Below are 12894 nucleotides of genomic sequence, written 5' to 3'. Positions count from 1 at the left end.
CTAGAAATCTGGGTGTTCAGAGGGAGAACATTGTAGAATGCTTATTGGATCAGCCATTCTGTGTAAGATAAGGCATGATGTACATTGCAGAACACTGTTGCCGTTATGTTTTCATCAGAAATGATGTTATTCTCCCACTGTATTTAGAGGTACCTCCCCTTGGTGTGTGTGTGCATATGTGTGTGTGTGTGTGTGTGTGTGTGTGTGTGTGTATATGTTTCCTTTTCACTAGATTGCCCTCTTATCAGGCAGATAAAACAACTTATTGGGAGTCGAGAGAATACATATTCATTGAGATTTGAGATCCTGAAGTATTTATGTTTTTATGATCTTGCTGTTCAGGGGAACAAGTAGAGGTTTGTTAAACTTGTTCAGAAAACTGGAATAGTCCTACATCTATAATAATTCAAATGGAGCGTTGAACAAATCACTAAACCTCTTTATCTTAGCCCACCTACCAGCCAGCAACAAGGGTAAACCGTTGCTTTTGGTAAACTTTGGACAACTTAAATCATTATGGCAGCTGGAGAGCATCCTTAGATGTAGGCAGAACTTTCCTTTTAACAGTGAGATTCCCCAGAAAGACTTCCTAAGGGAGAAAAAAAGAAACAAATCAAGTAAAAACGTTGTTCTCTTATTTATAATGCTACTTTAAATGTCAACATCTGAGCATTTGCTTTCAACCATAGAGGTATTACACAGATGCCTCAAAGACCTCTGAGAGATGATAAAATGCATGGCATTCAATGTTTCGTGTGAACTCTGTTAATATCTCATTCTATGTAGTGCTTAAGGGTTCCTATGATTATTAGAACTGCATATATAAATCAATATTTTGGAGTTTTTTATGTAACTTAAATATGAGTCCTTTATCAGACATGTGCTGGAAATATTATTCCCAGTCTGAGTCTTGCCTATTTATTTTCTTATCAATGTCTTTTGAAAAGCAGCAATTTTAAAATATGGTGAAGACAAGTTAATACATTTTTCTTTTCTGGTCAGTGAAATGCAAATTAGTCCACAATGATGTATCACCTCATACTTATTAGAATGGTTATTAACCAGAAAAGAAAAGATAACAATGAATATTTGAATATGTTGGTGAATATGTCAGAAACTGGAAACCTTGTACATGGTTGGTGGGAATGTAAAATTGTGCATTCCTTTTAGAAAAGAGTATGTACATTCCTCAAAATACTAAAAATAAAAATACAATATGATCCAGTAATCCCACTTCTGTGTGTATTTATCCAAAAAACTGAAATCTGGATCTTTCTTTTAGTCTTTCTTTCAAACCTTTTATTTATTTATTTTTTAATTTTTTTAACATCTTTATTGAAGTATAACTGCTTTACAATGCTGTGTTAGTTTCTGCTTTATAACAAAGTGAATCAGCTATACATATACATATATCACCAGATCACCTCCCTCTTGCATCTCCCTCCTACCCTCCCTATTCCACCTCTCTAGGTGGACACAAAGAACTGAGCTGATCTCCCTGTGCTATGTGCCTGCTTCCCACTAGCTATCTATTTTACATTTGGTAGTGTATATATGTCCATGCCACTCTCTCACTTCATCCCAGCTTACCCTTCTCCCACCCTGTGTCCTCAAGTCCGTTCTCTACATCTGTGTCTTTATTCCTGTCCTGACCCTAGGTTTTTCAGAGCCTTTTTTTTTTAGATTCCATATATATGTGTTAGCATACAGTATTTGTTTTTCTCTTTACTTCATTCTGTATGACAGACTCTAGGTCCATCCACCTCACTACAAATAACTCAATTTCGTTTATTTTTATGGCTGAGTAATATTCCATTGTATATATGTGCCACATCTTCCTTATCCATTCATCTGTTGATGGACACTTAGGTGGCTTCCATGTCCTGGCTATTATAAACAGAGCTGCAATGAACATTGTGGTACATGACTCTTTTTGAATTATGGTTTTCTCAGTGTATATGCCCAGTAGTGGGATTGCTGGGTCATATGGTAGTTCTATTTTTAGTTTTTTAAGGAACCTCCATACTGTTCTCCATAGTGGCTGTATCAATTTACATTCCCACCACCAGTGCAAAAGAGTTCCTTTTTCTTCATATCCTCTCCAGCATTTATTGTTTGTAGACTTTTTGATGATGGCCATTCTGACTGGTGTGAGGTGATACCTCATTGCAGTTTTGATTTGCACTTCTCTAATGATTAGTGATGTTGAGCATCCTTTCATGGGTTTGTTGGCAATCTGTATATCTTCTTTGGAGAAATGTCTATTTAGGTCTTCCGCCCATTTTTGGATAGGTTTGTTTGTTTTTTTTTTGATATTGAGCTGCATGAGCTGTTGTAAATTTTGGAGTTTAATCCTTTGTCAGTTGCTTCATTTGCAAATATTTTCTTCCCTTCTCAGAGCTGTCTTTTCATTTTGTTTATGGTTTCCTTTGCTGTGCAAAAGCTTTAAAGTTTCATTAAGTCCCATTTGTTTATTTTTGTTTTTATTTCCATTTCTCTAGGAGGTGGGTCAAAAAGGATCTTGCTGTGATTTATGTCATAGAGTGTTCTGCCTATGTCTTCGTCTAAGAGTGTTATAGTGTGTGGCCTTACATTTAGGTTTTTAATCCATTTTGAGTTATTTTGTTTATGGTGTTAGGGAGTGTTCTAATTTCATTCTTAAGCCAGCTTTACAACAAATGCAAAAGGAACTTCTCTAGGCAGAAAACACAAGGGAAGGAAAAGACCTACAATAACAAACCCCCCAAAATTAAGAAAATGGTAATAGGAACATACATATCGATAATTACCTTAAATGTAAATGAACTAAATGCTCCAACCAAAAGACATAGACTGGCTGAATGGATACAAAAACAAGACATGTATATATGCTGTCTATAAGAGACCCACTTCAGACCTAGGGACACATACAGACTAAAATTGAGAGGATGGAAAAAGATATTCCATGCAAATGGAAATAAAAAGAAAGCTGAAGTAGCAATTCTCATATAAGACAAAATAGACTTTAAAATAAAGTTATTACAGGAGTCAAAGAAGGACACTACAAAATGATCAAGGGATCAATCCAAGAAGAAGATATAACAATTGTAAATATTTATGCACTCAACATAAGAGCACCTCAATACATAAGGCAAATGCTAACAACCGTAAATGTAACACAATCATCATATGGGACTTTAACATTCCACTTTCACCAATGGACAGATCATCCAAAATGAAAATAAATAAGGAAACACAAGCTTTAAATGATACATTAAACAAGATGGACTTAACTGATATTTATAGGACATTCCATCCAAAAACAACAGAATACACTTTCTTCTCAAGTGCTCATGGAACATTCTCCAGGATAGATTATATCTTGGGTCACAAATCAAGCCTTGGTAAATTTAAGAAAATTGAAATCATACAAATATCTTTTCCGACCACAATGCTATGAGACTAGATACAATTACAGGAAAAAATCTGTAAAAAATACAAACACATGGAGGCTAAACAATACATTAATTAATAACCAAGATCACTGTAGAAATCAAAGAGGAAATCAAAAAATACCTAGAAACAAATGACAATGAAAACATGATGACCCAAAACCTATGGGATGCAGCAATAGCAGTTTTAAGAGGGAAGTTTATAGCAATACAATCCTACCTTTAGAAACAAGAAACATCTCAAATAAACAACCTAACCTTATCCCTAAAGCAATTAGAGGAAGAACAAAAAAACCCCAAAGTTAGCAGAAGGAAATAAATCATAAAAAATCAGATCAGAAATAAATGAAAAAGAAATGAAGGAAATGACAGCAAAGATCAATAAAACTAAAAGCTGATTCTTTGAGAAGATAAAGAAAATTGATAAACCATTAGCCAGTCTCATCAAGAAAAAAAGGAAGAAGACTCAAATCAATAGAATTAGAAATGAAAAAGGAGAAGTAACAACTGACACTGCAGAAATACAAAGCATCATGAGAGATTACTACAAGCAACTATATGCCAATAAAATGGACAACCTGGAAGAAATGGGCAAATTCTCAGAAGATCACAACCTTCCGAGACTGAACCAGGAGGAAATAGAAAATAGAAACAGACCGATCACAAGCACTGAAATTGAGACTGTGATTAAAAATCTTGCAACAAAAAGAAGCCCAGAACCAGATGGCTTCACACGTGAATTCTATCAAACATTTAGAGAAGAGCTAATATCTATCGTTCTCAAATTCTTCCAAAATATAGCAGAGGGAGGAACACTCCCAAACTCATTCTACGAGGCCACCATCACCCTGATACCAAAACAAGGCAAAGATGTCACAAAAAAGAAAACTACAGGCCAATATCACTGATGAACATAGATGCAAAAATCCTCAACAAAATACTAGCAAACAGAATCCAAAAACACATTAAAAGGATCATACACCATGATCAAGTGGGCTTTATCCCAGAAATGCAAGGATTCTTCAATACACTCATATTAATCAATGTAATAAACCATATTAATAAATTGAAGGAGCAAAACCACATGATCATGTCAATACATGCAGAAAAAGCTTTCGACAAATTCAACACCCATTTATAATAAAAACCCTCTAGAAAATGGGCACAGAGGGAAGTTACCTCAACATAGTAAAGGCCATATATGACAAACCCACAGCCAACATCATTCTCAGTTGTGAAAAACTGAAACCATTTCCACTAAGATCAGGAACAAGACAAGGTTGCCCACTCTCACCATTGTTATTCAAGGCTCCCCCACCATCCAGAATGGTCAGCCCGGTGAGGTGAGTTGGCCTGGCTTGCTGGGTGGGGCCTCCTGCCCTGTGGTCTTGGGCTAAGGCCAGTCCTGCAGCTGCCGCTGGTCGTACTCAGTGATGAGCCTCTTGATGTGGGCCAGCTTGCTGTGCAGGTACTCGCAGCGGTGCTTCTCCTGGCTGTAGTTGGTGTTGGTCTTCTTGATTTTTCGATATTCCTGTAAAATCTGCCCACAAGTAGTCTCGTACTCCTCGGAGCCCTGGGAGAGCTGCCGGAGCTGGGCATCAAGCTGCGTGAAGCGCCGCGTGATCTGCTCGATGCGGGCGTGCAGGTCTCGGTACTTGCTGTACTCAGCACTGAAGTCGTTTTTGTAGCTCTGGCACTGCTCCGAGGAGGAGATAGCGGCATATTTTAGCAGGTAGTCATTTTTGGAAGTTTTAGCCACAGCAATCAGAGAAGAAAAAGAAATAAAAGGAATCCAAATGTGAAAAGAAGAAGTAAAACTGTCACTGTTTACAGATGACATGATACTATACATAGAGAATCCTAAAGATGCTACCAGAAAATTACTAGAGCGAATCAATGAATTTGGGAAAGTAGCAGGATACAAAATTAATGCCCAGAAATCTCTTGCATTCCTATACACTAATTATGAAAAATTTGAAAGAGAAATTAAGGAAACACTCCCATTTACCATTGCAACAAAAAGAATGAAATACTTAGGAATAAACCTACCTAAGGAGACAATCTGTATGTAGAAAGCTGTAAGACACTGAAATCTGGATCTTGAAGAGGTATTTGCCTCTACAGTCATTGCAGCATTATTCACAATAGGCAAGTTGTAGAAACAATGTAAATGTTCATCAATAGGGGAATGGATAAAGAAAATGTGGTATATACATACAATGGAATAATGGAATGCTTAGTGAAATAAGCCCATCACAGACAGACAAATGCTGCATGATTCCACTTCTACAAGGTATCTAAAATAGTCAAACTCATACAAGCAGAGAGTAGAATGGTTTTTTCCAGGAGCTTGGGGGAGGCGAAAATGGGGGTTTGCTATTAAATAGGTATAAATTTTCAGTTATACAAGATAATTTCTAGATATCTGAAGTATAACATAGTGCTTATAGCTAACGATACTGTATTGTACACTTAAAGTTTTGTTAAGAGAGTAAATCTTGTTTAATATTTCTACAATAATTTTAAAAATTATGGTATAATTTGATAAATCTATTTTTACAAAAATAGTCATTAGATCAATTTTATGATACAAAATCAGAAAGAAATCTAAATGTATGTGAATAAGAGAATAGAATAGTAGTTGTTACATTCATATAATCAAATAATACATAGTCATTAAAAATGATCTATTTATTTGAAAAATATCCTCCCTAGTTATGAAATTATGTGGAAGAAAAATATAGATTATATTGTACCATTTATATAGGGGAAATATATATACATATATGTTTCATTTGTAACAGTTGAAAATTATGTGTCCATATATGTTTGGGTCTCTTTCTGGACTTTATATCAGTGTTATTGCTTTGTTTGTTTAGCTTTATACTAGTGCTACAAAGTCTCGATTATGCTTGTAATATTTCCCAAAAGAGGTTATACTAGCACTTGGAAACATGGAAACATGCTCAACATTGTTTTCATCAGAAAAAAATGTAAATTAAAGCCATAATGATATATCATGATACACCCAGTAGTACAGCTAGAATAAAGTCACTACCAATACCAAATGTTGCAGAGGGTGAGAAGACACGTGGAACTTTCATACAAGATTAGACATACAAGCGTCTAATCGTCAAATCATTGTGCAAAGCTATTTGTCAGTTTCTTATAATGTTAAATATACACCTACCTTTTTTTTTTTTGCGGTACGTGGGCCTCTCACTGTTGTGGCCTCTCCCGTTGTGGAGCACAGGCTCTGAATGCGCAGGCTCAACGGCCATGGCTCACGGGCCCAGCCGCTCCGCGGCATGTGGGATCTTCCCGGACCAGGGCACGAACCCATGTCCCCTGCATCGGCAGGCGGACTCTCAACCACTGTGCCACCAGGGAAGCCCCTACACCTACCTTTTGATTCAGTACTTCCAATCCTAAGTATTTGCAAAAAAGACACAGAAAAAACATATGTCCACAGGATACATTTTCACAATTGTTCATTTTAGCTTTATTCAATATAGCAAAGTATTGGAAGCAACAAAAATATCCATCATTAGAAGAATAGGTAAACAAATTTGTCAATTTATACAATGGAATTCTACTCAGAAATTAGATGGAACGAACTGGTAATAACTAGTAACATATGCCAAACTGAGGTGAATCTCAGAAACATTATAGTCAGCAAAGAAGCCGGACCTAAAAGTACAAACAATATGATCCTATTTTAATGAAGTTCAAGAACTTCTATTTGGAGGCCACTGGAGGAGGATGGACAGGAAAGGCATGAGGGGACTTTCTAGGATAATGGTTATACTCTATATTTTCATTGGGGTTTTGGTTACAAGGGTGTATATATTCATCAAAATACTTTGCACTATACCCTTAAGATTTGTGTTTCTACTTTATTATATCACAAGAAAAAATTTATGCATGTAGTGGTTTCCAGCCTAAGGACTATTTTATATACTCTTTAATATACAGCCTCTCAAGGGATATTCACACATTTTTGAAGATAGACTTAGTTATATTTTATAAATTAAACCCCCCTGAATTTTCTAAAAATTCGCGTGACCTGGTGGTAAAATTATACAGGATGCCTTGCTTCTTGTCCATTGCAGTCTTCACTACACCACAGTGTACTTCAGGTTAATTCCACAATCTGAAATATCAGAGAGCAGCTCTCTGCATACAGCAGAACAGGCAATAAGAGCATAGGCTCTGAAGTCACACTTCCTTAGTTTAAAGCCTGGCTACACCACTTATTAGCTGTGATCTTGGGCAGATTATTTAGCCTTTCAAATCCTTGGTATCTTCCCTTGTAAAAAAGGAATAGTTATTTTAAGTTTATCATTTAATTCCTGTAAGGATAAAAGATGTTACTGGTAAAAAGCACATGCAACACTACTTGCCATATAATAAGTGCTCATTAATGTTTCTGAATGCCATAATAATAATAATAAATCATGAAATTAATTATATATTAACAAAACAATAGCACCCACTATATTAGTGATATAAGTAATTATTTTTATAGAGGCAACGGGAGACATGGTGGCTAAATCACTTCCTAGGAAGTCCAAGTCAGATGGGAACTGAATGGAGTCCCCAGGACACTGAATTCAAGGAACTGTGAGAGAAGGTAAGGCCTGTACAAATAGACTTTATTGTTTATATGTGCATGTGGCCATCAGAGTACAATTCTTTCACCACCTAGGCAGACATGTCAGTACTTCTCGAGGAATGCATACTATCCTGTCATTGTCACAGAAAGCAGCACTTTACTGTCCTGATGATAGATGGCAATGGTAAGATTAGACAGCAGTGAAAGGAGTTGGATGATACAAAGGGCATGGAACCAGGGCATGGAAATGTTTACAATGATGAGGTTTTCTTTTTTAGTTTGGGTGACCTACTTTGACTCTATTGTATGCAAAGAATAATGGCATTCTGCCAGGGCTATATTACATCCAACTTTACAATTTATTTATTTTAAATAATAGATTTTATCTTTAGAACGATTTTAGATCTACAGAAAAATTGAGCAGATAGTACAGGGTTCCAATATATTCCCTTCCACCCCCACAGTTTCCCCTAATATTAACATTTTGCATTAGTGTGGTACATTTGTTATAATTAGTGAACTAATATTAATACATTATTATTAACAAAATCTGTAGTTACATTAAAGTTTACTCTTGTTGTACATTTCTATGGGTTTTGACAAATGCATAATGTAATGTATCCACCATTGTAGTATCATACAAAATAGTTTCACTTCTTCACCTATTCAAGCCAACCTGTTATTGCTAAAGCCTGCTAAGCACTTGTCTCTTTACTTTCTCTATAGTTTTGCCTTTTCCAGGAAGTCATATAGTTGGAATTTTATAGTAGCTAGTCTTTTCAGGATGGCTTCTTTCACTTAGAAGTATGCTTGTAAGTTTCCTTTGTGTCTTTTCATGCCTTCATAGCTCATTGCTTTTTATTGCTGAATAATATTCCATTGCATGGATTTACCATTGTTTGTTGGTACATTCACCTATTTATTGAAGGACATGGTGTCATCTTCCAGTGTTGGCACTTATGAATAAAGTTGCTATAAACATTTATGTATAGGTGTTTTGAGGCTGTAAGTTTTCAATTCAGTTGGGTAAATACCTAGTAGTGTAATTGGTGGATTTTATGCTAAGACTGTTTAGTTTTATAAGAAACTGCCAGATTATCTTCCAAAATGACTGTACCATTTTTCATTCCCATAAACATTGAATGAGAGGTCCTGTTGTTCCACATCCTTACCATAATTTGCTATTGTCTATTATTGAATTTTAACCATTCTAATAGGTATACAGTGGTATTTCTTTTCTTTTCCCCCAAATTTCAGCCATTTATTTTTTTTCACCTTTTAATTCCTATGGGGTTCATCAATTCTTTATCAGTTAACATTCTCATTGACAAAGACCAATTTATTAGAGAATGGACTTGAGCATACAGGGAGAGGGAAGGGTAAGCTGGGACAAAGTGAGAGAGTGGCATGGACATATATACACTACCAAATGTAAAACAGATAGCTAGTGGGAAGCGGTCCCATAGCACAGGGAGATCAGCTTGGTGCTTTGTGACCACCTAGAGCGGTGGGATAGGGAGGGTGGGAGAGAGGGAGATGCAAGAGAGAAGAGATATGGGGACATATGTATATGTATACCTGAATCACTTTGTTATAAAGCAGAAACTAACACACCATTGTAAAGCAATTATACTCCAATTAGATCCTTTTCATACTCTATTTGGAATTGCTGGATTGTCACTTTTAAAAGAAGAACAGATTAAACCTGTTAGCCCTGTTTTTTGCATGCCTGAAAAAATACTTCAGAGAGTGAATGTTCAGCCTGAACTAGTGATCTAGATTAGATCCCTTGATGCAAAAGTTGCTTAGGGGTATTTCTTTGTTGTAATTTATAATCCCTTATTGGTATCTGTTTTTGTTTTTGTTTTTGTTTTTTCTGCGGTACGCGGGCCTCTCACTGTTGTGGCCTCTCCCGTTGTGGAGCACAGGCTCTGGACGCGCAGGCTCAGCGGCCATGGCTCGCGGGCCCAGCCGATCCGCGGCATGTGGGATTTTCCCGGACCGGGGCACGAACCCATGTCCCCTGCATCGGCAGGCGTACTCTCAACCACTGCGCCACGAGGGAAGCCCTGGTATCTGTTTTTTAGCATCTTTTCATATGTGAGTTCTCTGCATATCTTTGATACAAGTCCTTTATCAGATATGTGATTTACAAATATTTTCTTTCATTCTATGTTTTTAAAAAATCCTCTTAATAGAGACTTCCCTGGTGGTCCAGTGATTAAGACTCCATGCTCCAAATGCTGGGGGCACAGGTTTGATCCCTGGTTGGGAACCAAGATCCTGCATGCTGCACAGTGTGGCCTAAAAAAAAAAAAATTCTCTTAATAGTGTCTTTTGCTTAACAGAAGTTTTTACTATTAATGAAGTGAAACTTACTAATTTTTTCCTTTCATGGATCATGCTTTTGGAGCTGTATTTAAAAACTCATTGTCAAGCCCATTGTCACCTAGATTTTCTTCTATATTATCTTTTATAAATTTTATAGGTTTGTGTTTTACATTTATGTCTTTGATCCACTTTGAGTTAATTATTGTGAAAGGTGCAAGACCTGTGTCTAGATTCATTATTTTTTCATTGCTTTTGCGTTTTGATGTCCAGTTAGTTGTTTCAGTACCATTTGTTCCAAAATCTATACTTTCTCCATTGAATTGCTTTTGCTCCTTTTTCAAATATCAGGTGACTATATTGTGTAGATCTTATTTCTATGTTCTCTGTTCTGTTTCATTGATCTATTTGTCTCTTATTAATATCATGGTGACTTGATTACTGTACCCTTTACAGTAAGTCTTGAAATTTTGTAGTGTTGGTCCTCTGAATTTGTTCTTCTGTTTCAGTGACATGTTGGCTATAATGAGTCTTTTGCTTTTGCACATAATCATTAGAATCAGTTTGTTGATGTTGTCAAAATTAGTTGCTGAGAGTTTATTGGAATTATATTGAATCTGTAGATCATGTGAGAAAGAATTGACATCTTACCAATATAGTCTTCTTAATATTGAATGTGGAACATTATTTACTTATATCTTCTTTGACTTATTTCTTCATGGTTGTATAGTTTTCTTCATAAAGACCATGTGCATATATTGTTAAATTTATTCTTTATTATTTCATTTTATGGGTGCTTGTCAAATCAGTCTCATAATCTGATCTTATACAATACTATAACTGACTAATTCAAATGACACCAAAAATAGGATATAGAAAACTGAAAGACACAGGTAAAACTTGGAGAAGTAATATCAACACATCTTTATGGGTGCTTTCTTCCTTCACTTAAGTAGTACTCTGGTCCATATTCTATGTATGAGTATCTAGGTGGATCATACAGGGCAGCACTTAGCCAATGGAAGCTATTTAGGTCATAAAAGATCAATTTTACACTCCAATGATTACATACATTATGAACATTTTCCAGAGTTCCATGCCTCATATATGCATAAATTCCAAGTTTGTTTACTATAAACAACCTTGACACCAGGTATATCATGCTAAAAATATTCCATAGGTAAGGATTTCCTTTTATCTTTCTGTTAGTAATTATTATCAGGAGGAGATTTGACCTTATTTTCTTTACCCTTCTCTCCCCAGGGGAGGGAATTTGGATTTTAAACCAGCTGCTTCCTTCACTGGGCTTTGTGTGTGGGGACTTTGGAGACTGGGAAAATGGGAAGAAAAAGGTAGTGAGAGCTTCTAAGAAATTTTTAAGGTTTCAATAAGTATGAGAATTACCTGGTGTTAGAAATTTGCATTGCTTACCTATATTTTCTTTGTATATTTTTTTTACTAGAAGAGATATTATTATTATTTTTCTATATTGTACAAGTTGATGCTACTAACCACTTTTAATAACACAGCAGACCCCTTTTATTTTCCAGGAATATTGATTGATCATGGTATAATGAATGAATTACAGGTTTTGGATGAATAGAAGTCTGTCCCTACTGCTTTCTAAAAACTATATGAATCTGGTACTTTCTCACTCTATGAACCTATCCTAGACAAATTTTTGTTACTTCACCTATGAAGCAGACAGTATAAAACCTTCCTTGCAGGTTTGTTTCAGGGATTAGAGATGATATAAAAAACAGAACAAGGCTGAAACATGTCAGGCATGACTATTATTATAATTATCCATATCACATTCTCCATTATCTGAATGGAATACAATAAATTTACAACAAATTTGAGTTCTTCTTGTTTAAAATTGTGTAATGGTACAGCCATTACTTTAAGAAGGAATTCCCTAAAAATGCCCCAAACTTATTCTGTCTTAAAAAAAAAAAGTCAATACCAAAAACTAGATCAGTATAACTATAGAACTGACAGATCAGAGAATAAAATATTAAATTAGGGACCCTATTCAATAACTTGTAATTGTAGAGGTTATACTAGTATTCTCAAATTTCAATAACAGTGGCTTACTATCCACATAATAGAAGTTAAGAATTATTTTGACCAGACAGAAAATAAACTGGGATAATATCTTTGCCCCTCTTGAGGATCAGATTGAGTGAACTCTGAGAAAGAAAAAAAAAGTCAATAGAAGATTTTGCTGTGCAATGGTTTAAATAGCCATTAATTAGAGAGATCAATATTAAGTTTTATCAATATTGAAATTAAAGCTTAGGATACCTGAGGTTCGCATTTCTTTCCATGGGTTGCATCTTTCATCAGTAATCATTAAGCTCTTTGGTGATGGTTCTCTGCCCTGGATGTACATTAGAATCACTTTGGGGAGCTTTTAAAAACATGATTTCTAGGTCTCCAATCAAACCAGTTAAATCAGAATCTCAGAGTGTAACCAAGCTTGAGAATTTTTAAATGCAACCCAGATGATTCTAATGA

The 12894-nt window shown here is 35.6% G+C and overlaps 1 long non-coding RNA gene across 1 annotated transcript in view; it reads left to right on the top strand.

The window, feature by feature from the left end:
- The window catches only part of LOC307175822, a 71830-nt gene extending 63765 nt beyond the window's left edge, over positions 1 to 8065 (top strand). Inside the window, exon 4 of the long non-coding RNA XR_013824497.1 lies at positions 7960 to 8065. This is a non-coding gene — a long non-coding RNA (uncharacterized lncRNA). The remainder of the gene's footprint in view (positions 1 to 7959) is intronic.
- The last annotated feature ends 4829 nt before the right edge of the window (positions 8066 to 12894 follow it).

Source organism: Stenella coeruleoalba, assembly GCF_951394435.1.
Source record: "Stenella coeruleoalba genome assembly, chromosome: 17".
Classification (NCBI taxonomy): Eukaryota; Metazoa; Chordata; class Mammalia; order Artiodactyla; family Delphinidae; genus Stenella; species Stenella coeruleoalba.
This window is presented reverse-complemented; position numbering and strand designations above follow the sequence as displayed.